The sequence below is a fragment of the Cervus elaphus genome, chromosome 27 (genome assembly GCF_910594005.1).
Source record: "Cervus elaphus chromosome 27, mCerEla1.1, whole genome shotgun sequence".
NCBI lineage: Eukaryota > Metazoa > Chordata > Mammalia > Artiodactyla > Cervidae > Cervus > Cervus elaphus.
This window is the reverse complement of record NC_057841.1, coordinates 7,537,852-7,561,242: the sequence shown is the minus strand read 5'-3', so window position 1 is coordinate 7,561,242 and position 23,391 is coordinate 7,537,852. Positions and strand designations below refer to the sequence as shown.

The 23,391-nt window shown below is 47.5% G+C and overlaps 1 non-coding gene across 1 annotated transcript; it reads right to left on the bottom strand.

Annotated features, from left to right (window-relative positions):
• Positions 1-9,030: 9,030 nt before the first annotated feature.
• Positions 9,031-9,165, bottom strand: LOC122685085. Its single transcript, XR_006338257.1, has one exon. It is a non-coding gene; the product is annotated as a small nucleolar RNA SNORA70 (small nucleolar RNA).
• Positions 9,166-23,391: the final 14,226 nt, after the last annotated feature.

The following is a 23,391-nucleotide window of genomic DNA, read 5'->3' as shown; positions in this document are numbered from 1 at the left end:
AAACCGTCATCTCTGGCAGATAACTGTTGGAGACAGGGGTGAAAAAGAGCAGGAAGTCCAAGCCAGGCTTTAATCATTTCCTGGAACCAACAGGTAGAAAACTCTGCCTCCTTCACCTGGGACTGGAGATCCCAGAAACCTGAAAATGTGGGGGTTCAGGAGCCCCCCACCCCCAGTCACGTGGCTCTGAAACTTGAGCTGAGGATGAACTAGAGAAAACGCGACGCCTCCAAGAGGGCAGTGAGTCTGGTGCTGAGCTGCACGGGGAGCTCAGTCCACACTTGGGGATGGAACGGACGCTCCAGGGGGGGTCCCTGCAAGGTGGCAACAGCCAAAGTTAAGAATGGAGGAAGGTCAAGGCTGGGGCTTTACAGGTGACGGTGAGAATCTCGCGGGAATCCAGGAGGTAAACCCAGTCCTGCAGGGCTTTGCGGCAGTGCTGCAATGCTTGCACCTGGACAAAGGTGCCCTCAAGCAACAAGATACAAAGGGGCTAAAAATAACTGTGTGTGTACGGTTGGGGCAAGTTACAGACAGTAAGATACAGGTTAAGATAGGAAAAACCCAACTGCCACTTCTGAAGACCCAGGAGCAAAAGCAGGGTCCCGCCTGTGCCCCCTGCACTCCACACCAGCAAAGGGTGTGCAGACCACCTAAACCACCCCTCCAGCCAGCCCCCTGGACACACCCCTGCCCGCATCCCATGTAGGGAACCAGCTCTATCCCCCTCGGGAGCTAGCAAGGGGACTGTTAGCTATTCTCCCTCCCTCTGGCTGCAGCGGTGGCCCCCATAAAGCCTTGCCTGAATTTCTTGACTGGCCTCTAATCAATTTCTATTGATTAAAGAGGACAAGAGCCCTGATGGGGATGACGAGTGGGGGCAGGAGCAGGCTGAGGCCTGGGGGTGACTTAGCAAAAGTAAGGGGGCTGAGAGGGAAAGACCAGGTCTGGCACCCAAGGACCTCTGCAGTGGGAGCCCAGGGCCCGGAGGTGGGGGAGGACCGGGGCCCAGGGGCTGGGCCCACCAGTGACTTCCCTTAATCAAGAGCCAACGCCTTTTGTTCCCATCTGGAAGGTCCTCCAGCCCCCGGGAGGCCCCGGCTTGTTCACGACAGTGGCATCTTTGTGCTTCTCTCTGAAATAAAACTTTTATCTTAAAAAAGAAAATGTGTCCAATGCAGTCTGTTATAATCACAGTATTCAGATCTTCCCCACTCTGGTGGGGAGGGCGAGGGGGCCGTGGGTTCACTGGGGCACAGGAGAAAAGTTCGTTCCCAATGCTGTTTCCCCCTCTGAATTTCTGTTCTAATGTATTGAAGATACACAGGAAATTTAATCTCAAAACTTGGCTTTGATTTTTTTTTTTCCCCAGCTAACCCCTTCAGTGTTGGGAAAGACCTGGCCATGGAGCCAGGGAAACTAAAGTTTTGGATTGGGTTCCCAAAGGTTTGGGGCAGCAGGACAGAGGGCGCAGAAATCCCGAGCCCCCAGGTGTGGCCCGCGTGGGTGAAGATGCTTCCGTGTGTCCCCCACTCGCTGGGGAGGAGCCTGCGCGCCGGCTGGGAGGAGCCTGACTCACAGGCCCTTTGTGTTCCCGCAGGGCCCGGCGCAGACTCTCCCGAGGCCCCGGGCTCCGTGGCAGGTCCTGTCAGGCCGCCTTGACCCAACTTGCACTAGAGCCTGCAGCAGCCCGAGCCTCGCAGGCCCCGGCTGGGATGGCCGTGCATACGGTGTGTGCGCGGCTCCGCGCTCACCTGGTGCGGAGCGGGAAGCCGGCCCCGAGGGCCACGTGACGCCGTGCCAAAGTGACTCTGCTCGGTGGCTGGTGGCGGGGGACGGGAAGGGGAGGGGGCCGGTTGGTGCCAGAAATAAAGGCGGCGTCTCCTCTAAGGACGAGGCCGCCCGCGCCGCGTGTGCAAACGCAAAAGCCTGCAAGGTCCCGGGCGCGGAAGGCAGGCTGCTCGGCGCGACCCAGGAATGAGGTCACTGCGGGGAGTGGCCGGGGGGGGGGGGGGAGGCGCGGGCGGGAGGACCTGCCCCCCGGGACCCTGCACGCCTCGGCGGCCGTGCCCATGCGGGCCTGGGGTCCCCACCTCGCAGCGCCCCTGGCGGCCGCGCTGCGACGCGGAGAAGCCCGTCGGTGACCTGGGGACAGATGCCCGCGACCGCGCGGCCCGTGGGAACCATCTTGGGAAAGATACCAGCTCACCCCCCGCCCGTCCCCTCCCGGGGGGCCAGGCTGCCCTGGGTCAGCCCCCAGGCCGCGGGCGGGCTTGGGCTGCGGCTGCGGAGGGCGCGGAGGGGAGCCCCCCCCCCCCCCCCACGGCCCCGGGCGCCGCCCCCACTTCCCGGCTCCCGGCCGCGCGCCTTTGTCTCGGCAGGGCCCGCGGCGTCCCCTGCTGGCCGGTCTGGGCCGCGCCTCCTTGACCTGCTCCGGATCCTGCTCCGGTTTCTTGGGAGGACGCGGCCACGCGGGTGGAGGTGGTTCCGCCTATATCCGGATGCTACAAGCGAGTGCCCGCAGCCCCCCAGCGCCCGCAGGCCTCGCGGACCGACCGCAGGGCGCACAGACGGGGCGGGGTGGGTGGACCTGGAGAACCCTGGTTAAACCCCCGCGCCTTTTCTTCAGGACAGAGGCCTGTGCTTGGGCCCACAAAGGCCTTCTAGAAAACGGACTCGTAACCTTGGCAAAGATGGGATTCAAGCTGCGCAGTCTTGGCCACTTGAAGACCTTTTAAGTCACTATACCAAAGAGCTTTAGCCTGGATTAAATGCAAAATGCCATTGCCTCACTTTTAAAAGCAAGCACAAGGGCTAAGAGCAACTCTAGACTGTAAACCGTGTGAAACAGGCACTCGGAGAGCCCTCCCTCTCCCCTTACCCCCACGCCCCTATTTTATGCAAACGCTGTTTGCCGGAGCTTCTGGAACCCCAAATCCCGGGAACTCGCTTGTTCTGGGCGGCCACGGGGAAGGCTGGGCTCACAGAAGGGGTTTTTAATCTCTGAAGGATTAGTCAGTGCGTGTCGTGGAATAGCCGACTCCCTCCCAGCTCAGGGCGGCCCGAAGGGGTGGGCCGGGGCCTCGACCGCGGGTCCCCAGGCGGCGGCCCCTCCTCCCCGCAGCCTACCCGCAGCCCGCGCGCCGTGGGTGACCCACCAGGAAACAGGGTTCTGCCGGAGAGATGGACTGCCATGCACCTGGCTTTCTAGAAGCAACTCTTACAGGAAAAAGGAAAAAAAGAAAGGTTAAGTCGTGAGGGAGAGGCAGAGAGCAGAATCCGCTTTTCCTGGAGACTTCTAAAACTCGAACTTCAGGCCTTCCGGGGACTTGCTGCAGTAGCCAGCAAGTAGAGATTTCCACACGGAAGAAAACATCCTTCCAAACGTTGCTCGTCCACCCGGGAGAGAGGCATCGCAAAGTCCCCGGCTTTAGTGGCAAAGGGCATTATGATTTATTTGTTCCAGTTTGAAAACGGTGTGCCTTTCCCTTAGGACTTGTGGATGTAAACACCGATTCCCACATGAATTGAATCAGTCCACACCCCCCACCCCGCATGCTTCAGGGAACAATGGAGGGAGCTTGCTGACAAATTATGCCTGCATTTAATGCTCTGATTATCTGGTGAGTTAAACATAGTGGTATTAAAAGCCTGGACCTGACTCATATTTAATCTGCACTTGTGCTTTCTCCTCCTTTTCTGTTTCTTCCCCAAAGATTAAAAGAAAAAAAGAATTCTGACTTGGGTCACTTGTGCCCTAAGTCTGAAACCAGCGCATGACCAGATGGAACATGGAATGGGTGGGTGGCAGAAGCTTGTCACTGGATATCATCGTTGGTGATTTTTTTCCCCTTTAATAAAAGTATTCTGAGGAGTGACTATGAGTTAGTTGGGGCTTCCTCCTGCCCTGGCCCAGGCCGGAAAAGCCCCCAGGCAGCTGGGCAGCTCAGGGAACTTTCCTGCTCTCAGCCAGGCTTCCGTTCACTGGAATGAAAGGGAATTATGCCAGGCGTGGACGAGTCATGTTTAATTCAAGTGAAATTCATTCACTCATTTGTTCTATAAATATTTATCGAGGGCCTGTTTTGCGGCCCCTTCTGAGAAGCCAGGGTTCCTTGGGCCGGTGGCGACCCCCACGTGGCTGCCCTGGGTGCTCAGCCTGGCTCCAGGGTATTTCTATACAAATCTGCTCCCAGAGTTCTAGGGTACTGTGTTGGTTTTGGTTTTGGTTTTGAAAATCAGACTCTGCTTGTTTAATCTAAGTTCTAACACTAAACCTAATCTATCTAAAATATGTTGGTGGCATTTAACAATAATGATCAATACAGCATATTGGTTGGATGGAAGGACTAGAAGATATTAGTGGCCTCTTTCCTTTTGGGGGCCTACATTTTCCAAGTAACCCCCGTCCCCTGCTCATTAGTAAGCAAGATTCCCTCCCCTCCCCCCTCTGTGCCCTCATTCCTATAATGTAAACAGCTGCTAATAGCTCCTATTTCTCTTTGTTCAAACAAACAATAGCCTTTATAACTAAGAAGAAAATTAGTATTAGGTGGAAGCCTCATTTTCGGGTTCTTAAAGCGCTCCCCTTTTTTTCCCCAGAAGAATGAAATCCAGCAGTTAGAAGAAAAATTCACATTTAAAGTTTGGAAAGTGACAAGAAAAATGTCCATCCTTGATGCATAGACACACTTATGATTGCATTTTAAATATTTTTCTTTTCTTTTCTTTAGTTTCCTAACTGAAAAGTTGTAACTTGGGGGAACGAGGGTGGTCAAAGGTCTGGGGAGTCGCGGCCCCCTCCCAGATTTGGGGCAGTCTTGCCCTCTTTGTTCAAGCCCAGGCAAAGGCCTGATATCGAGGGGGCTGTATTTCTTTGCCAAATTAGGGGATTACACTTATTAATGTCTAAGGAGTGCTTGGAAATGAAAGATGAGCTAAAATATGCCCGAATCCCTTGATTCCTTTCCAACATAAAAGAAATCTCTTCCTGCTTGACCTCAGGGCTTAAAAACAGCACGGTATGATTTGAAATTTAAGTCCCTGGGAGGTGTAGGAGGACTTTGTAAACATTTTATGTTTTTCTATGAAATAGATTCAGTGGGGGGCTAAGTTTCCAGAGTAATCCACGTAGTACATGTTGGTGGGGAAAACCTTAACCTGTGTGTTGTTGCATTTTTATATACATTTTACTCTTTGTGTTTTTAACTATTATTGTTCTGGAAGGCCTTGGAACAAGACCAACAGGCTGATCCTTTGTGAACCAGTGCTTTCAGAGTCGAATAATCTTTACACTTTATTATCACTTATTATCTTTGATATAACTTTTCTTCAGGTTTGTGGTGGAATTTGCTGTCCTTATTTTGTATTCTAATATACCCATAGAAGGAGCTTCCTGCATGGCTCAGTGGTAAAAAAATCTGCCTGCAGTGCAGGAGACCCAGGAGACTTGGGTTCATTCCCTGGGTCAGGAAGATGCCCTGGAGAAGGAAATGGCAACCGCTGCAGTATTCTTGCCTGGAGATTCCCATGGACAGAGGAGTCTGGTGGGTTACAATCCATCAGGTTGCAAGAGTCGGACAGGACTTAGCAACTAAACAATAACAACAACAAAGCCACAGAGAAAAATTACACTTTCATTTTAGTTGATTTGAAGATGGGAAGGCGTCATTGAGTTCAATATTTAAGGAGATAAGAGAAAAAGTGTTCAAGAGTCTCAGGATTGTTCCTGAATCCACATTTGGTGATAAATATTAGTAGGTAAAGGCAGTGTGCTGGGCCCTAGCTGGTTGGGCCTCCTTTCTTCCTGTCCAAGCTGAATCACAAGTGCCCTGAGGTTGCAGCTACCGCTTCTAGTGAATGAGCAGAGAATCACCAGGAATGGTATTTAAAAATCAGGGTCCTCTGTGCTTCATCCTGAATGCTTGTCTTCAGTAGGTCTGGGTAAGGGTCTTGGAGACTGTACTTCTGGCAAACATGGGGCTGATTCTGATGCAGAAGAAGTTCAAGACACTTGCCGTGAGAACTAATGGAAGAATTGAATTAGGTTACTTTACAAATAAGAAACGAAAGTGATTTAGACTCTGTCTTGAAAAGCTGGAATTACCCCTACTTGAGTGTCATGAACTTTGATTTGGGAAATGTCTTCACAGTTCATTCAGGAATTCAGCAGACTTTGGAAGCTGCGCTGTCTGCCTGACTGTGCCAAGCCAGAGAAGTCGGGAACGAGCTTCAGCCCCTCCTCCTCACCCCCCTCTTTAACTGTCGACTTAAATACACCGACGAGACTACGTCCACAGAGCTGGAGACGCATCTACTCACAGGAGAGTTCTGCACACTCCAACCAGCACGTGATTTATCCTCCTTTCCACACTCCGCACACAAATGGTTCTTTCTGGTTTGTAGCCAAAGCTGTTAACTGTGGGCTCAGCCTTCACCTCCCAGTGACAGAAAGCCTTTACCAAACCTGTGGTCCTGTCCCTGAATGCCACCTCTTCTGATACTAGATGGTGCTACTTGTTTAGAGCCTCCTTTGAGTTAGACTTTCACACATGTGGAGTGACTGTGCCATTTATTGTTCAAACGGAGACACTTTAGAGAGTAAACGGGACAATGTTAAAGGGATGTCAGGGCAGCAGGGACCATCTGGGGCAAACCAGGATGTACTGTCCCCTGAGTTAGACATCACAACTGCCAGGGGAGTGAGGATTGTGAGGTCACGAAGCCAGGGAGGGGCCAAGACCCTTAGTCCAGATCTGGGAGACTCTGAACTGGGTTGAATAGTGTCCCCACAAATTCCTGTCCATCCAGAACTTCAAAATGTAATCTAACTCAGAAATAAGGTCTTTGAAGATGTCACTAGGTAAGACCAGGTCATCCTGGTTTAGCGTGGGCCCTGATTACGGTGACCAGTAGCCTTAGAGGAAGGTCCAATGCTTTGGCCACCTGATTCGAAGAGCTGACTCACTGAAGAGACCTTGATGCTGGGAAAGAGTGAAGGCAGGAGGAGAAGAGGGCAGCAGAGGATGAGATGGTTGGATGGCATCACTGATTTGATGGACATGAGTTTGAGCAAGCTCTGGGAGATAGTGGAGGACAGAGGAGCCTGGTGTGCTGCAATCCATGGGGTCACAAAGGGTCGGACACGTCTTAGCAACTTAACAAGAGTGAACAACAACATCCTATGAGAAGAGAGGAGGGGACCTGGAGGCCAAGGAGGGGCCCGTGTGATGACGACGGGGGCTCAGCTGGGGCTGTGAGTCAACAAGCCAAGGGGCTCCAAGGATCTGCCCAGCACAGGTTCTCCCTCAGCAAGGCGGAACTGGCTCTGCCGACACCTGCCTCCTGGACTCCTGGCCTCCAGGCCTGTGAAAGCATACATCTCGGTGCTTTGAAGCCACCAGCATGGTATCTCCCAGGCTGTGAACCAGCTCCAGGAAACTGGTCCAGACCCTAGAGGCCAGTGACCAGGTTCACCACCATCTGACATAACAGTGCCCAGGACTTCCTGGAAACCTGAGTTTACGCCCGATTATTCACTTACTTTTTATGTGAACTTTAGTAAATGACTTACTCTTGAAGACCCACATTTCCCGTTTGTACCATGGGAATGAGGATAATTGTACTTGCCTCGTAGGCTATAGTTTGTTATTCTCTTCTTCCTTCGACACATTTATTTTATGTGGGGCTTTCCCAGAAATAAAAGACACAGTCTCTTATGGAAAACCGCGCCTTACAAAGAGCCACAGGTTAAAGTGCTGAACAAAGCATGATCTTTGCTTTTAGGGAGCTTTCAGACAAGGAAACAACTATCCCAATTTGGGTGTGGGCTTCCCCAGTGGCTCAGTGGGTAAAAAATCCTCCTGCCGACGTAGGAGACACGGGAGACTCGGGTTTCGTTCCTGGGTTGGGAAAGATCCCCTGGAGGAGGGCATGGCAACCCACTCCAGTATTCTTGCCTGGAGAATCCCATGGACAGAGGAGCCTGGAGGGCTGTAGTCTATGGAGTCTTAGTGAAAACCCATCACCTGATGCAGAGTCTTAGTTCCTGATACTGAAGTTGAAAGGAAGAGTGACCTTGTTCTCCTTCTCCCAGATGGAGAGCTCGGGCCTGACCCCTGGCAGGACCTGCTGGATGCTCCCACGCGGGATCCCATTGACTCATTGACGGGAAGTGGTGCTTAGAATCTGTTCACAGTCGCTGTATTGTTGTTCACTGTATTGTTGGCCAGACTTTTCAGGCAAAGAGAGAGCCTGCTGCTTCCTGTGCCTTGACCTTCCAGAATTCTGGATTCCTGGCAGCTTCTGAGTCCTCAGGCAGGCCTGTGGCCCTCCCTGTATTCAATCCCCGACTAGTGAATTTCTTGTACTTTAGATCGCTGGAAAGAATCATCCTAGTTGTGATCAGAATACTGACTAGTAGATTGGTTTGCACTGGAGGCTGAGGGGGCCCCAGGAGAAAAGTACCAGGAGAATGAGGTCTGATCATGAGAGAAGGCTGCCCAGCAAAGGTAGGCTTGCTTCCTGGAAGTGACCTGGCTACTCTGCTTCTTAGGATATAGCCAGAACAAGTGTGTTGTTGCAAAGACGGGGCTTGAGATGTTTCCCAGCCTTCTTTTTTTTGACAGGAAAGTAGGATTTATTGCTGGGCTTGAGTAAGGAGGGGACAGCGACCAGGCTTTCTCGAGTATAGGCCCCATTTGTCCAGAAGGCCACAATTAGTGACCTACTTGATTCCACAGCCATCCAGGATGGCTTCTCTGCCACCATGTTTTCACATTCATCCGCATGAAACTTGGTAGATCCCCACTTGGAGAAGTGGATCTTCTGGCGGCCAGGGAACTTGAACTTGGCCCCATAGAGAGCCCCAATCACACGCTGCTGCTTCTGCGGCTTGGTGTGGATGGACATGATGACTTGGCCGATGTGGACCTTGGCCACTGTGTCCCCGGGCTTTCCAAAGGCACCACACACACCTGTCTGGAGCCCAGACTGGGGCCAGCATGCCAGTCATGAAGGTCCACTGGAAAGAGTTGTCTCCGAGTTCCCTTAGGGCACTCTGTACAGGTAACAAGCTGCATACACTACCAAGAAGGCGGCTGTTTGCAGCCATTGCACGCTGGGTCCCCATGGGGAAAAGAGCACAGTCAACTTAATTGGCTGCCAACAGCCTTCTTCTTTTTAAAGATTCGGGGTCACCATAACCCCTACCATCTTGGTTTCTTCTTTACTGTCTACTGCTGCCCCAGGCACCTACTGACAGCCTCTCACAGGCAAAAGCCACAAGGTGTTCATAGGAGGATTAGCACCTAATGGGTGCCTGCCCCCAAAATGCTTGAAGAACTAAAAGATCGTGGTATTGAAAGGGGCACCTTTGGATAAAAAGCCAAGCAAGTACCTGCCATTGCTTATTGGGCTACAATTAGATCACATAAGATTCTGCACATAAACCTTTGTATCTGTTGGTGAATCTAGTTGGGAATTCTGCCTGCTCACCATGGTATTAAAATATACCATCCTACAAACAGAGATGGTTCTTCCATAGCAGGTGGCTAAGATTGTAGATTATAAATGTAACGCTTAAACCCAGATCGATCGCCTCCCAAGTCAGTGCTCTTTGTGTTAGAACCATTGCCAGACTCCTCCTGGTTCTCCCTCTCATAGTGACTTATCAGAGGGGCGAGCAGGGGTGGGGGATGGGGTGGGCTGGCCCCTTATTTGGAGACTGAGTCCCAGGGTACACTCAGTGTTTTAAGACCTTAAGTAAGTTTCTTTATGTACCTCTGCCTCTTAAAGAGATGGGACTATCAGACCACCTTACCTGCCTCCTGAGAAATCCGTATGCAGGTCAAGAAGCAACAGTTAGAACCGGACATGGAACAACAGACTGGTTCCAAAATGGGAAAGGAGTACGTCAAGGCTGTATATTGTCACCTTGCTTATTTAACTTACATGCAGAGTACATCATGTGAAATGCCAGACTGGATGAAGTGCAAGCTAGAATCAAGATTTCCCAGGAGAAATATCAGTAATCCCAGATACACAGATGACACCACCTTTATGGCAGAAAGCGAGGAGGAACGAAAGAGCCTCTTAATGTAAGTGAAAAAGGAGGGTGAAAAAGCTGGCTTAAAACTCTACATTCAAAAAACTAAGATCATGGCATACAGTCCCATCACTTCATGACAAATAGATGGGCAAACAATGAAAACAGTGACAGACTTTATTTTCTTGGGCTCCAAAATCACTGTAGATGGTGACTGCAGCCATGACATTAAAAGACGTTTGCTCCTTGGAAGAAAAGCTATGACCAACCTAGACAGCATATTAAAAAGCAGAGACATTACTTTGCTGAAAAAGCTCCATCTAGTCAAAGGTATGGTTTTTCCAGTAGTGGTGTATGAATGTGAGAGTTAGACCATAAAGAAAGCTGAGCACTGTAGAATTGATGCTTTTGAACTGTGGTGTTGGAGAAGACTCTTGAGAGTCCCTTGGACTTAAAGGAGATCAAACCAGTCCATCCTAAAGGAGATCAGTCCTGAATATTCATTGGAAGGACGGATGCTGAAGCTGAAACTCCAATATTTTGGCCACCTGATTCAAAGAACTGACTCATTGGAAAAGACCCTGATGCTGGGAAAGACTGAAGGCAGGAGGAGAAGGGGATGACAGAGGATGAGATGGTTGGATGGCATCACCAACTCAATGGACATGAGTTTGAGCAAGCTCACAGAGATGGTGAAGGACAGGGAAGCCTGGCGTGCTGCAGTCCGTGAAGTCGCAAAGAGTTGGACATGACTGAGCGACTGAACTGAACTGAACTGAACCGCTTCAGTTCCACATCAGACAGGAAGGGAAATTGTACAGTAACTGTCTAATATGTTCTTGTTGTATTCCAGAAAAATCATATAAAGGAAGAAAGTCAGTAAAGATCCTCTATTTTGTATGATTTTGCCAATATCTTCTGTGGAAAAATTTATAAATCATTATCATTCTGGTTCACGGTTGCATTTTTTTTAAGACAGAAATGCATATATTTGTGAATTCAGCCACTTAGTTACTCTCATTATTACTGAATGGTAATCATGGGGGTTGGGAATCATTTATAATTCCCTTGTGCAGAGCATGTCCTCTGAGCCAAGCGAGTCGCCTTCTGTGAAGATGGGATGCAAGCGCTGGGACAGCCCAGACTGGACAAGGGGAAAATCAAGGTTTGCAGGTGGAGAAAGAAAGCAAATCGATGGCCAGTTCTGTGGTTCATAAACCCAAAGGAGATATCGAAAGTATACGAGATACAAAGAATAATGTTACGAACATCCAAGTCTAACCACTCAGCTTAAGCGTTAGAATTGGACCAGTATTGCTGAAGGCCATAGTTGATTTGTTCATATATGTGTGTGTGTTTGTGTTTTATGTTCCTTATTCACTTAATTTTGTGATTCTTATTCACTTAGTTTTCTTCATAATTCTTACACATAGCAATGCACCCTCAAACCTTATATTGTTTAGTCTTGCATAGTTTTGAAGTCTCCATAAGTAGTGCAATATTTGTAAGCACTTTGTTCTTTCTTGCCTGTTTGGGATGCTGTCTGTGGGTGTTGATGCACATAACTCTTACTCATTTCCACTGTTATATAGAATTCCATGGGCTTCCCAGTTAGCACTAGTGGTAAAGGCTCTGCCTGTCAATGCAGAAGATGAAAGAGACACAGGCTCGATCCCTGGGTTGGGAACATGTCTTGAAGGAGGGCATGGCAACCCACTCCAGTATTCTTGCCTGGAGAATCCCATGGACAGAGGAGCCTGATGGGCTACAGTCCATAGAGTTGCAAAGAGTCAGACATGACTGACGCAACTTAGTACACACAGGCATATAGAATTCCGTTGCATGAATACATGGTAACTTGTTTACCAATAGTAACTTTTATTTTTTTCTCTTTTTTATTGCTCACACTATTATGGTATTTCAATATTATTTATACATACATAATTATTATACATTACTATTCCTAACTTGTAAACACTCTCTGAACATAGGCTCCGGTGCATAAAAGACTACACTGTGAATCAATTAGTTTTCTCCACAGTTTCTTTGCAGACCAGAGGTCTGAGAGCCGAGGTTGTTGGCAATGTCCTCCTTTAGCCTCACTGTACCTCCCTTTAAAATCAGTCACCTGTTCTTCAAACAATATTTTCTCTCAACTGTGCCCCCAACTAGATGTCAAAACCTCAATGCTATCAAATGGTGTCTTTTGACATCAAAACATCAATTTATGTCAACTGTAATTGAACCTAAAGCTGAGCTGCCATTATTAGAATGATAATGTCCTTTGCCATATATCTTTTCTTTCACTTTCCCTGATTTTAGTTACTAAAACAACACCCGCTTCTTGTGCGTTGAGAGATGGTGCTGATGCTAATGGGGGTCTGTTACCAGAGCACCCTATGAAGATGGTGTCAGAGCCCATGGTGATGAGTGGAGAGTTCTATAAATGGGTGTTGAGAATAATCAAGACATCCACGGATCCAAACCGGCCACAGAAATACCATAGCAACAGATGAACCATAATTGCGGCATTAAGGGCTATTTCCTCAGCTACACTCTCACAGAATCGATGTTCACGCCGCGTCCTCGAGAGGAGCCCAGGTCAGGTCTGGCTGCCCCTCTCCACGAGGGCTCGGCTCCTGGGCCAGGAAAAAGCGGGGTATGCTCCCCTTCTCAGCCCCTCTGCATCCTGCCCACTTATGCCTGAAGTGTTCACAGCAGCAACAGAGATGTGGAGGTTCTGGGCACCCCACACCCCAAGTCACTCAACCTAATAGTCACCTAATAGTCACACCCCAAGTCACCTAATAAGATTTTGCTCTCAAGAAACAGAACTACTGAGACTTCCCTGGTGGTCCAGTAGTTAAGAATCTGCCTTCCAATGCAGGAGATGCAGGTTCGATTCCTGGTCTGGGAAGATCCCACACTCCATGGGGCAACTAAGAGCCTGCGCACGCTGCCACAAAGACCCAGAGCAGCCAAAAATAATTTTTAAAACATGGTACTGAGCCTTTAACAAAATCAAATTTGAATAAATAAATCAAATATCATAAGGTAAATAAGTGCTTTTCAAGTTCTGTTCCTATAATGGTGTACAAGCTCCTATAGGACCAAGGCTCTTGGATAAAATATATATACTAAAAAAACTACCTGTCAGCCGGAAGTTCTTATCTTGGTGGACAAGCAGTGAGACCAGAGCAGTATGTGGGGTTGTGAAGTGACAACACCGTCCATCTCTCTCAAGAGCGCAGGGTCAGGGCTGGGCTCCCTCGGCCCTGGGGAGTCTGTAGACGTTAAACAGCTATCTCTGCAAATGGACCCCAGTAGCTAGTGGTAAAGAATCCATCTGCAATGCAGGAGATGTAGAGACGCGGGATCGATCCCTGGGTTGTGAAGATTCCCTGGAGGAGGAAATGGCAACCCACTCCAGAATTCTTGCCTGGAGAATCCCATGGACGAGGAGCCTAGCAGGCCACAGTCCACAGGGTCACATGAGTCGGACACGACTGAAGCGCCTAGGCAACAGGACAGCACCGCAAATGTGGCCCCTGCTTCTCTAAGGCACGGAGACTAGACAGGACTCTCGGGACCCATCAGATCTGACCATGACCCTCAATCCTAATCCTGAGAACACCCAGGAAGGGGCCAGCCTGAGAAGGAAGGACTGCCTCTCGAGGGACGTCCCTTGGCCTGATGGCATCTTGCTGAGGTGTCTACCGAGAAAGGCGGGCAGGTTGGTGGGGACAGTTTCTCTCGTGGTGAGGACTGTGGGGGACGGAGCTGCTGCAGACGGCAGAGTCTTTCCCATGGGGTTCCTGAATGGCACAGCTTTCTGCAAAGACAGACAGAGTGAGCCCAACGCCCTTGACTTGGAGTCAGGGGATGGGAGAAGGCTTCCTGGCAGCTCTTGCCTCCCTTCAAGGCTGCGGGCTGACTTATCAGACACTTTTGCGGATCACGACATCTCTCCCTGTCTCTCAAGACAGCCAGGATAGTTGATTTCATTAAAGTCTAGATATTCTAGAACTAGTTCCTATATGTTAAGTGGTGATAGAGCTTTTTCCCTCTCTGCCATCTTTAAAGGGTAATCTGAATTCTGGAGGTTTGCTTTCAGCCTTCTCAAACTCATTTTGTTTCCATGGTTACAAAACACGGCTCTCCCTGACCCACAATGCATCAGGAGGGGCACACCGGCTGCCTAGTAATGGCTATATTGTTTTCCAGATTTGCAGACCTCCTCAACACTATCCAGATATTAGAAAGGTGGCTGCCCTCCTGTTGTGTGCGCCAGCTGGCAGTCCTCATTTAAGTGCTTTGCAGGGAGCAAGGTAAAGGATATTTGCACTATAAATTACAAATATTGAAGCATTCCCCCAATAAATGGAGTATCAAGGACAAAGGTTGGAATACAAGAAAGCGTCAGCAATTGCCACAGCATCCCAGGGGAATTTCCTCTTGCCTAGGCTAAGTCCATTAGTCTAGCTCTGTACTTGGAGACAGGAAGCCCTGTCCCGGAGGCCAATGCTGCGATGGTCAAGGGCCGGCAGCCGATCTGAAAGACCTGAATGTGAATCTGTTTCTTGCTAGCTGTGGGTAATTCATTGTCTCCTAACTGCAGTTCCCTAATCTTTGAAAGAAGCAACTCTTGCAGGCTTGTTGAGAGGATTAAATGAGATAAGTAAAGGCTTTCGTAAGGTACATATTATGCACTCAGTAAATGCTAATAGCTAGTTTTGGCACTATGACTTCAAAAGTCATCAATTCCTGTGATATAAAATAGTGCACAGTATGTTAGTGCAAAGTATAGAGAAAGTGTTTGGTGGGGACTTGGGATTATGATTACCATCACCATGATGATGATGGTGATAATGGTGGTTATGGTGGTGACAATGATCAAGTTATTGAGGTATAGAAATTATAGAGGCTTAAATGTAACTGGTTGCATTTGCTCCACTTAATGAAAGATGTAGTATACATAATGATTAATAGTGTGTGTTAGTCACTCAGTCATGTCCGACTCTTTTTGATTGCATGGACTATAGCCCGCAAGGCTCCTCTGTCCATGGGATTCTCCAGACAATTCTCCAGAATACTGGAGTTGCCTTTCCCTTCTCCAGGGGATCTTCCTGACCCAGGGATCCAGCCCTGGTCTCCTGCATTGCAGGCCAACTCCTTACCATCTGAGTTACCAAGGAAGCCCATAATGTTTAATGCATGATTTACATTTTGACCTTGCCTAGGGTGGAAAAGTCGGCTTAAAGCTCAACATTCAGAAAACTAAGATCATGGCATCTGGTCCCATCACTCCATGGCAAATAGATGGGTAAACAGTGGAAACAGTGGCTGATTTTGTTTTTCTGGGCTCCAAAATCACTGCAGATGGTGATTGCAGCCATGAAATTAAAAGATGCTTACTCCTTGGAAGGAAAATGATGACCAACCTAGATAGCATATTAAAAAGCAGAGACATTACTTTGCCAACAAAGGTCCGTCTAGTCAAGGCTATGGTTTTTCCAGTAGTCATGTATGGATGTGAGAGTCGGACTATAAAGAAAGCTGAGCACTGAAGAATTGATGCTTTTGAAATGTGGTGTTGGAGAAGACTCTTGAGAGTCCCTTGGACTGCAAGGAGATCCAACCAGTCCATCCTAAAGGAGATCAGTCCTGGGTGTTCATTGGAAGGACTGATGCTGAAGCTGAAACTACAGTACTTTGGCCACCTGATGTGGAGAGCTGACTCATTGGAGAAGACCCTGATGCTGGGAGGGATTGGGGGCAGGAGGAGAAGGGGACGACAGAGGATGAGATGGTTGGATGGCATCACCAACTCGATAGACATGGGTTTGGATGGACTCCAGGAGTTGGTGATGGACAGGGAGACCTGGCGTGCTGTGGTCCATGGGGTCGCAAAGAGTCGGACACGATTGAGTGACTGAACTGAACATGTGTAGATGTGACTTACTCAAACTTGATGTGTCTCAGTTTCCTTCTCAGGAAAGTAGAGAGGACGATAATATCCTCATGTACCTCACTGAATGCACTGGTAGTTTTGGGGGCCTCGGACAGAACCAAGGCTGAGATCTTGGGAACATGCACCAAGGCATGGAAGAGCAGGACACCCATGAGGCAAACAGGAAGCAACCATGCTCTTCTCATCCCTCACGTGCCTCTTAATCTGCTTTGCCAGCTGTTTCTTTCCTGCGTGAAATCTCAGGCTGGTCTTCAGAACTTTTCCAACCATTGGAATTATATAGTCTTCTCATCATTCTCAAAATAATAACAGTCTTATTTGAGAAATTACAGTGCCCAGTCCTACATGGTCAAGTGCCAAACTTCATTTAGAATGACAGTGTCTCTCTTTCCCCGCTTTATCCTGGCTTCAAAGTGAATTTGTGACTTCCACTAAGAAGGTTGATGAGGGGCAAGAATCATGAAACTGACTTTCACCACCTCCTTTGAAGGACAGGCTGTCCTCGCCGGGGCCACTATGACTGTGTGACGTTGAGCAGGCTGTCCCCTCCCGGGCCTCGCGCTTCTCATCAGGGACCGGAGGAGGATGACTGCACATGCGAGAGTGAAGTTTGAGAGGCATCCCTGCGGGGCCCGGCACAGAGAGAGCACCCAGTGAACCACCATCGCTGTTTCCACATTACCTTTTTTTTTCAGACTGACGGTCTTGTTGCAGTTGTGCAAAAACAGGCTGCATTGCATTTGGCAGATTGAGAGTCACCTGCAGCCAAAGCTGGGGTTGTGCAAGCTGCCGAGGGCTCAGGGCCCTGACCTGCATGGTGAAGAGAAAACCTAAAGGTCAAGTTCTAACTCAGGTGGGAAGGCTGGTCCCTCGGGCAGTCTGACTTCCTTGCCTTTCTCTCCGGAAGGCAAAGGGCATTATTTCCCCGTGCTGTGCTGCCTCAGTCTCCCTGGTGAGAGGCTGGGAGGGTTTACGAGATCCCAAGGGAAGGACAGGACCTCCCTGCTGCCTCCTGCTCCCTTCCAGCCACTTCCCAGCCCTGGCTACCCTGACCTCCTACGAATCAGGCTGTGTGTTCCCATAACCTGCCAACAGTACATCAATCACACGTTGTAACTGTTACCCTCTATGTATAATGTGATTATGCATATTAATATGAGCTGGAAAAGACCCTGATGCTGGGAAAGATTGAGGGCAGGAGAAGAAGGGGCCCACAGAGGACGAGATGGTTGGATGGCATCATCGACTCAATGGACACGGGTTTGAGTAAACTCCAGGAGATGGTGAAGGACAGGGAAGCCTGGCATGCTGCAGTCCACGGGGTCACAGAGAGTCAGACACGATTGATCAAATGAACAACAATCTGAGTTGGCTAAAGGAAAAGTGAAAGATTTGGAGTCCGGCTGGGTACCCTTTCCATGGGCTCTCCCCGTGGACAACTGTGTCTCACGAATCATATTCCATCCAGAACCTATCTCCTCCCCTGTATCCTCTCTCAAGTTGTTGTCTGCAAGGAGGCATGGATATTAGCTATTTGAAACTACCCAATTAATGAAGAATGTTGGATTCTACTCAACACTAAATCTACTTTACAACTTTTTGATGTTTTTTTATCTGGTGTCTCAAGCTTCTTTAAAAGGAAAAGAATTTCAACCTTGAAAACGGCATCAGTAACTACTAAGGACTTTTCTTGAGAACACAAAGCCACCTCCTATTCATAAATTAGTTTTTCCCAGACCCCTGCCCATACCACCTATGCAAAATCACTTGAAGACAAATGGTATTATTCATGTCAGATAATGAAGCAGATGTTCAGACACTGCTATACCTGCTTGAGTCCCAAATTATAGAATAAATGTCTTTACCTTTGGAAGCAGAAAGGAGTTTCAACTGTCTGGCCATTTCCAACAGGAAAGACTCAACCGTCATTTATATCTGGGAAAGTCCATGTTTTCCTTTATGTAGGAATTCCAACCAATTTCTGTGCTAAGAGATTGTGCACACACTCAGTGCACACAACAACCCCCGTGGGAGGACTAATTGTATCTTCATTTCACACTAAGCTTTGAGATTAGAGTCTATACAACCAGGAGATGGTGGGCCATGGCTTTAAGTTTGACATCTGCCATTCTGCCTCCTACTCAAATAAAGGCTCTGGGTTCCTTCCCATACTGACTCAGAAAAGCCTCAATACAAAATGTGTGGGATCATCTAGAGTGAAATTTGAACAAGTTTAATATTCATATACCTTAAACTTATACAGTATGTCTATTATGTCTCCATAGAAAAACTGGAAGGAAAAATATTAAATATTCCCTTATCTACACCCAGAAAAGATGAATGCTCTCATTCAAAAAGGTATATGCACCCCAGTGTTTATAGCAGCACTGTTTACAGGAGTCAAGACATGGAAGCAACCTGTGTCCATCGACAGATGAAATGGATAAAGAAGATGTGGTACATATATACAAGGGAATAATACTCAGCCATGAAAAGGAATTATATCATGCCATTTGTAGCAACATGGATAGACCTAGAGATTGTCATACTGAGTGAAGACAGGCGGAGAAAGACACTTATACATGATATCACTTAGCATGTGGAATCTAAAAAATAGAACAAATGAACTTATTTTACAAAACACAAACAGATTCACAGCCATAGAAATAAACTTACGGTTACCAAAGGGACAGGGGGAGGGATAAATTGGGAGTATGATTAACAGATGCACACTACCATATATAAAATAGATAAACAACAAAGATTTACTGTATGGCACAGGGAACTATACCCAACAAATTGTAATATAATGAAAAAGAATCGGGAAAAAGTATATATATATATACACACACACACACACACATATATACATGTACATATATATAACTGAAATGCTTTGCTGTACACCCAAAACTAACACAATATTGTAAATCAACTATACTTCAATAAAAAAAACTTGAATGACTCAGTTTGAAAAATATTCCCCTATCAGAAAAATACCTATTTTCCAAAAATTTTTGAATACAAAAAATTCAAAAAAAGACACCAAGATAGATACTACTTTATTTACAAAGAAAGACACACTATATTTCCCTTTCTAAATACAACTGATCCTTTAACATCCCATTTAGGAAAATAAACTTTCTCCCTTATCTGAACACTTACAACATATTTTTGAAGCAACTGATGATACAAGGGGGATAAAGGTGAAATATTTACTAAAAATGTGACTGCGAACCATCTCAAAAACATCTCTCCAGGGGACATTTGTTGGTGATCGAATTGTTTTGAGACTGCAGTTTAATGAGCATGTCAGACTTCAATTGTATGTCCTGCAGTCAGGAGACGCAGAGAAGCAGAAGCCTGCTACCTCACCGGGTTCATTCTGGCCCCACCACTGGAGGAACGGAGCCCGCACCAGGCCCCCAACAACACGTGAGACCAGCTGACTCTTCTCACTTCTTTTCACTTCTCCCATCGCTTGTTTGAAAACCACTCCATTCTCACTCTTCAGATTACGCAAGTGATCTTCTAACAATGTTATGACCAAACAGAGCACAATATAAATGTAACAGGATGATACAGATCAACGAATGCGTCTAAATTGGACAATTGCTTTCTCAGACGTGTTCCAAATGTATTAGTGGAAGTAATGTTTAAATATTTTTATTTTTGAAAGATTAAAAGTCTTTCTCTTACTGCACCTTTCTTTCAACATCTCTAGGTTTCTTTCTTTTTTTTTTTTTTGGCCGGTGATTAGCCCCAGTGTCAGGCGGAACGCTCTGTTCTGGCCAAGCACTTATCTGGGTCTGCACTGTGGGCTTTACTGGTGCTTGAAGGGTGAGGCTGGGCCCTCCCGGCTCCAAGAAAACACAGAGTGAAATACAGTTGCCAGAGATGATGAGGAGCCTGGCTCAAACAGGAAGTGATAATAATCTCTGCTTGGGCTTTTGAGAGTTTAAAGTACTTGAAGAAACTTTGAATCAAGGCCTGGGATATTTAACCCTTTCAGTGCCAGGACGGAAAAGAGGACGATGGTGAGGGCAGAAGGGGTGCTGAAGTCCAGGAGAAGCCAGGGCAGGCAGCTACTGACATTTAAGCTGCTGTGGGCTTTATCAGTGTCCTCTCTGAAAAAAAGTTGTTTAAAAACCTGCACAAAAGACACCACTTTTAAGTAGAGAAATCATTTCTTTCCTTCCTCCCCTTCTCCTGTCTCTGGTAGCTTTCTGAAAAGACCAGACCTGAGCAATTTGACCATCATAAACATTTCTTCAAGTGAATGAAATTCAGTTGTTTCGCTGCTGGGGAGAAAACCCTGCACATTCTCACAGTCTGCCATCATGGCAAGAAGGCTCTGCGTCGGTGGGGGTAAACGCCGTGATCCACTCCGTAAACTCTCTCAGGAAACCCGAGGCCATGAACCAGACAGTGCTAAGGCCAAAGAGATTAAGATTGAGGACCACAGCTTGGTGGAATCTATTTATAGGCATCCACACGGAGAAGAGGTTGAGGAAACCTTTTTTGGTCAACTCGCCGAAGTGTTCAGTTACGTCTAGTTATGATGGGCAGTTTAATTCCATTACATTCTGGAAAAACAATTCAGCTGACCACAGACCACCAAATAGCTTTTTGGACAGCACTGGAGAGAATTTCCTCTTTCAGGATGTTAGAAGAATTGGACAGGACAGAGGCCGTAACCGATCCTTAACAGGGGAGAAGTGGTGGGAGACTTAAAGATAAAGCAGGTAGACGGTTTAGAGGAATCAGTCACAAACACAACAGAGCAATATTTCAGGAGAAGGAAAAAAGTGAAATCAGAAATTAAAAAGAACTTTAGGAAGCAAACAAATGTTCTGTTTAACATGGTGGATTGCACAGATGGATTATCTTCTCTGTACCCAACCCCCTGCAAAAAAGTCTTAAAGGTTTTATTCACAGTAACACAGAACAGCAGCAGAAGAGGTGTTTGAACAGGAGACTGGAACTTAGGGAGCAGAGGGAAGACAGTAAAGGCCTCGTGGAGAAGAGAATGTGTCTGTAGATGGAGACACTGATGGAGGAGGGATTGTTTATCTCAAGGGATCCACCGAAGGGTCCCCTCCAGCATTCTGAGTGGCAGGTAAGGACCACTACCCCTTGCTTCTCTGTATTGTAGGAAACTGAAGATTATTCAGTGGGGAAAGTGAATAGCAAATGCTCTGAATCTGGGGACACAGGCCCTGCCAAAGGTCAGCATTCAGAGTGGTCTCCAGGTAGAAGATACTGGAAATACCCCTTTGCTATGAACCTCCTCCCCATCTACTCCCAGACATTCAGAAGCCAGGTGTGGGCAACTCTTACCCATCCACAAGCCCCACCATGCACTTAACCAATCTGGGTTTTAGTACCTTAGTCATCAGGCAACGCCAGTTCGATTCCTGGGTGGGGAAGATCTGCTAGAGAAGGGACAGGCTACCCACTCCAGTATTCTTGGGCTTCCCTTGTGGCTTAGCTGGTAAAGAATCCTGCAATGCGAGAGATCTGGGTTCAACCCCTGGGTTGGGAAGATTCCCTGGAGAAGGGAAAGGCTACTCACTCCAGTATTCTGGCCTGGAGAATTCCATGGATTCCAGTTCATGGGGTTGCAAAGAGCTGGACATGACTGAGCCACTTTCACTTTTCATCAATATGAGAGGATAGTCAGGCATTACTAGAAATTTGTGGGGGAAGAGAATAAAGCAGAACAAATAAACCTAGAGGAATTAGTCAATGACTATGAAGGGAGCATAAATGAACTTAAAAAAAATCAATGTTAGGTAGATATTAGGTCAGCAAATGCTGCATTCATGAAAAAAAAATGAATAAAAACATCCATACACCCACACACACGTGTGGACAAGGAATAAATAAAAGGCCTTGGAATTCATAGGTATGGTAGCTAAAACAAAAAACAATTTCTATAAACAGTTTGAAGGATAGAGTGGAGGAAAATTTCTCAGCACTGAAAGATATACAATGTAAAAATCTTACTGGGTGCCAGCAGAATGGGGAAAAAAGGACCACATTTGGGTCCATCATCATGAAATGTGGGGACACCATCGCCAAATAGATCTTAAGGGCTTCATTATTTTTGTTGAAGAACGTTCCTGCGAACAGTCTTGCCCCATTCCTGCACAGATGAATGGACAGAAAGGAAGGTCAGCAGAGGAGGAGGGACAGTGGACCATTGCTCAGCAAAGGATGGTTCCTTCTGGGGACTCTGGGCCACTTTAGGTGTTGGCGGGGTCACTAAGGGACATAAGCTGTCATAAGAGGGGCCCCAGAGGACAGAGAAGATCCCTTGAGTTTCTTCTAATGGAACGACGTCACCACCTTTTAGAAGAGATAGCCTGGGACCTAGTTACAGACTTTATCTTGAAATCAACACCTGGGAAGATATTGGAACAAGTCATTGAGTAATCCACTGACTGCCCAGGAGGGCAGAAGACACTGGGAAGAACCAACAAATGCTTCTGGAAGAGCAAGTGTAATCGGCAAAATTCAAGGTCCTCCTCCAAGTCTTCAAGATGTGAAGGGATCCCAGGAGATGGGCCTGGGGGTCCAGCACGGGGGTTACCCAGGAATCTGCTAACATAAAAAAACATCTCAGAGTATTGTGATACACACTCGCTAGAGTCAGCACAAACAGTGCATTTGGACACCATGCCAGTTTTAGCAAATCTCTCCAAATGTGAAAGATAAATGAATATGTACATAATAGAGTATGAAATGTAAAGAGCAAAACCCGGGCAAGGCTGCTGGTGGACAGTGGGGTCTGAGAGGCATTAGGGACAAGCTAGGGGCTCCAGTCTCCAGTTGTAAAGCTACTTGTTTTCTACCCAAGTCCAGACACGCCTGCAAATCAAAATCCAACCATAGCAACCAAGACCGGGAAGGCAAGTAAGTGCTAGGGAAGAATGGCCTGGTGCACTCTGTTCTCCTGGATCACAGTGGGAACCTGCTGGAGTTCTCTGCCAGATACTGTTCCAAGGGCCTTCGTCTTCCACCGCGTGTAATCCAGACAGCACACCTCTGACGGTGGGACTCTTACTATCTGCATTTTTACAAACGGGGGAACTGAGGCTTTGAGAAGTAAAGCAACACGTCCTAGCTCACACTGTTAAAAGCTGCCAGCAGGAAGACAGTTAGAAAACTCAAAAACACAGTGGAAGTTTCTGTTTCCTAATGTTTCTCAAAGTTGTTCATGGGGCTGTGAACCTACCCAACAAAATCCCATTAAATGTAATTGTAACTTTCTGTGCTAGATCAACTAGTACAAATGCTTTTACTCAACAGGTATCAGAGAAAAGTAAAAGGCATTTGTGTTGGAGAAAGACACAAAAATGAAGACATTCAA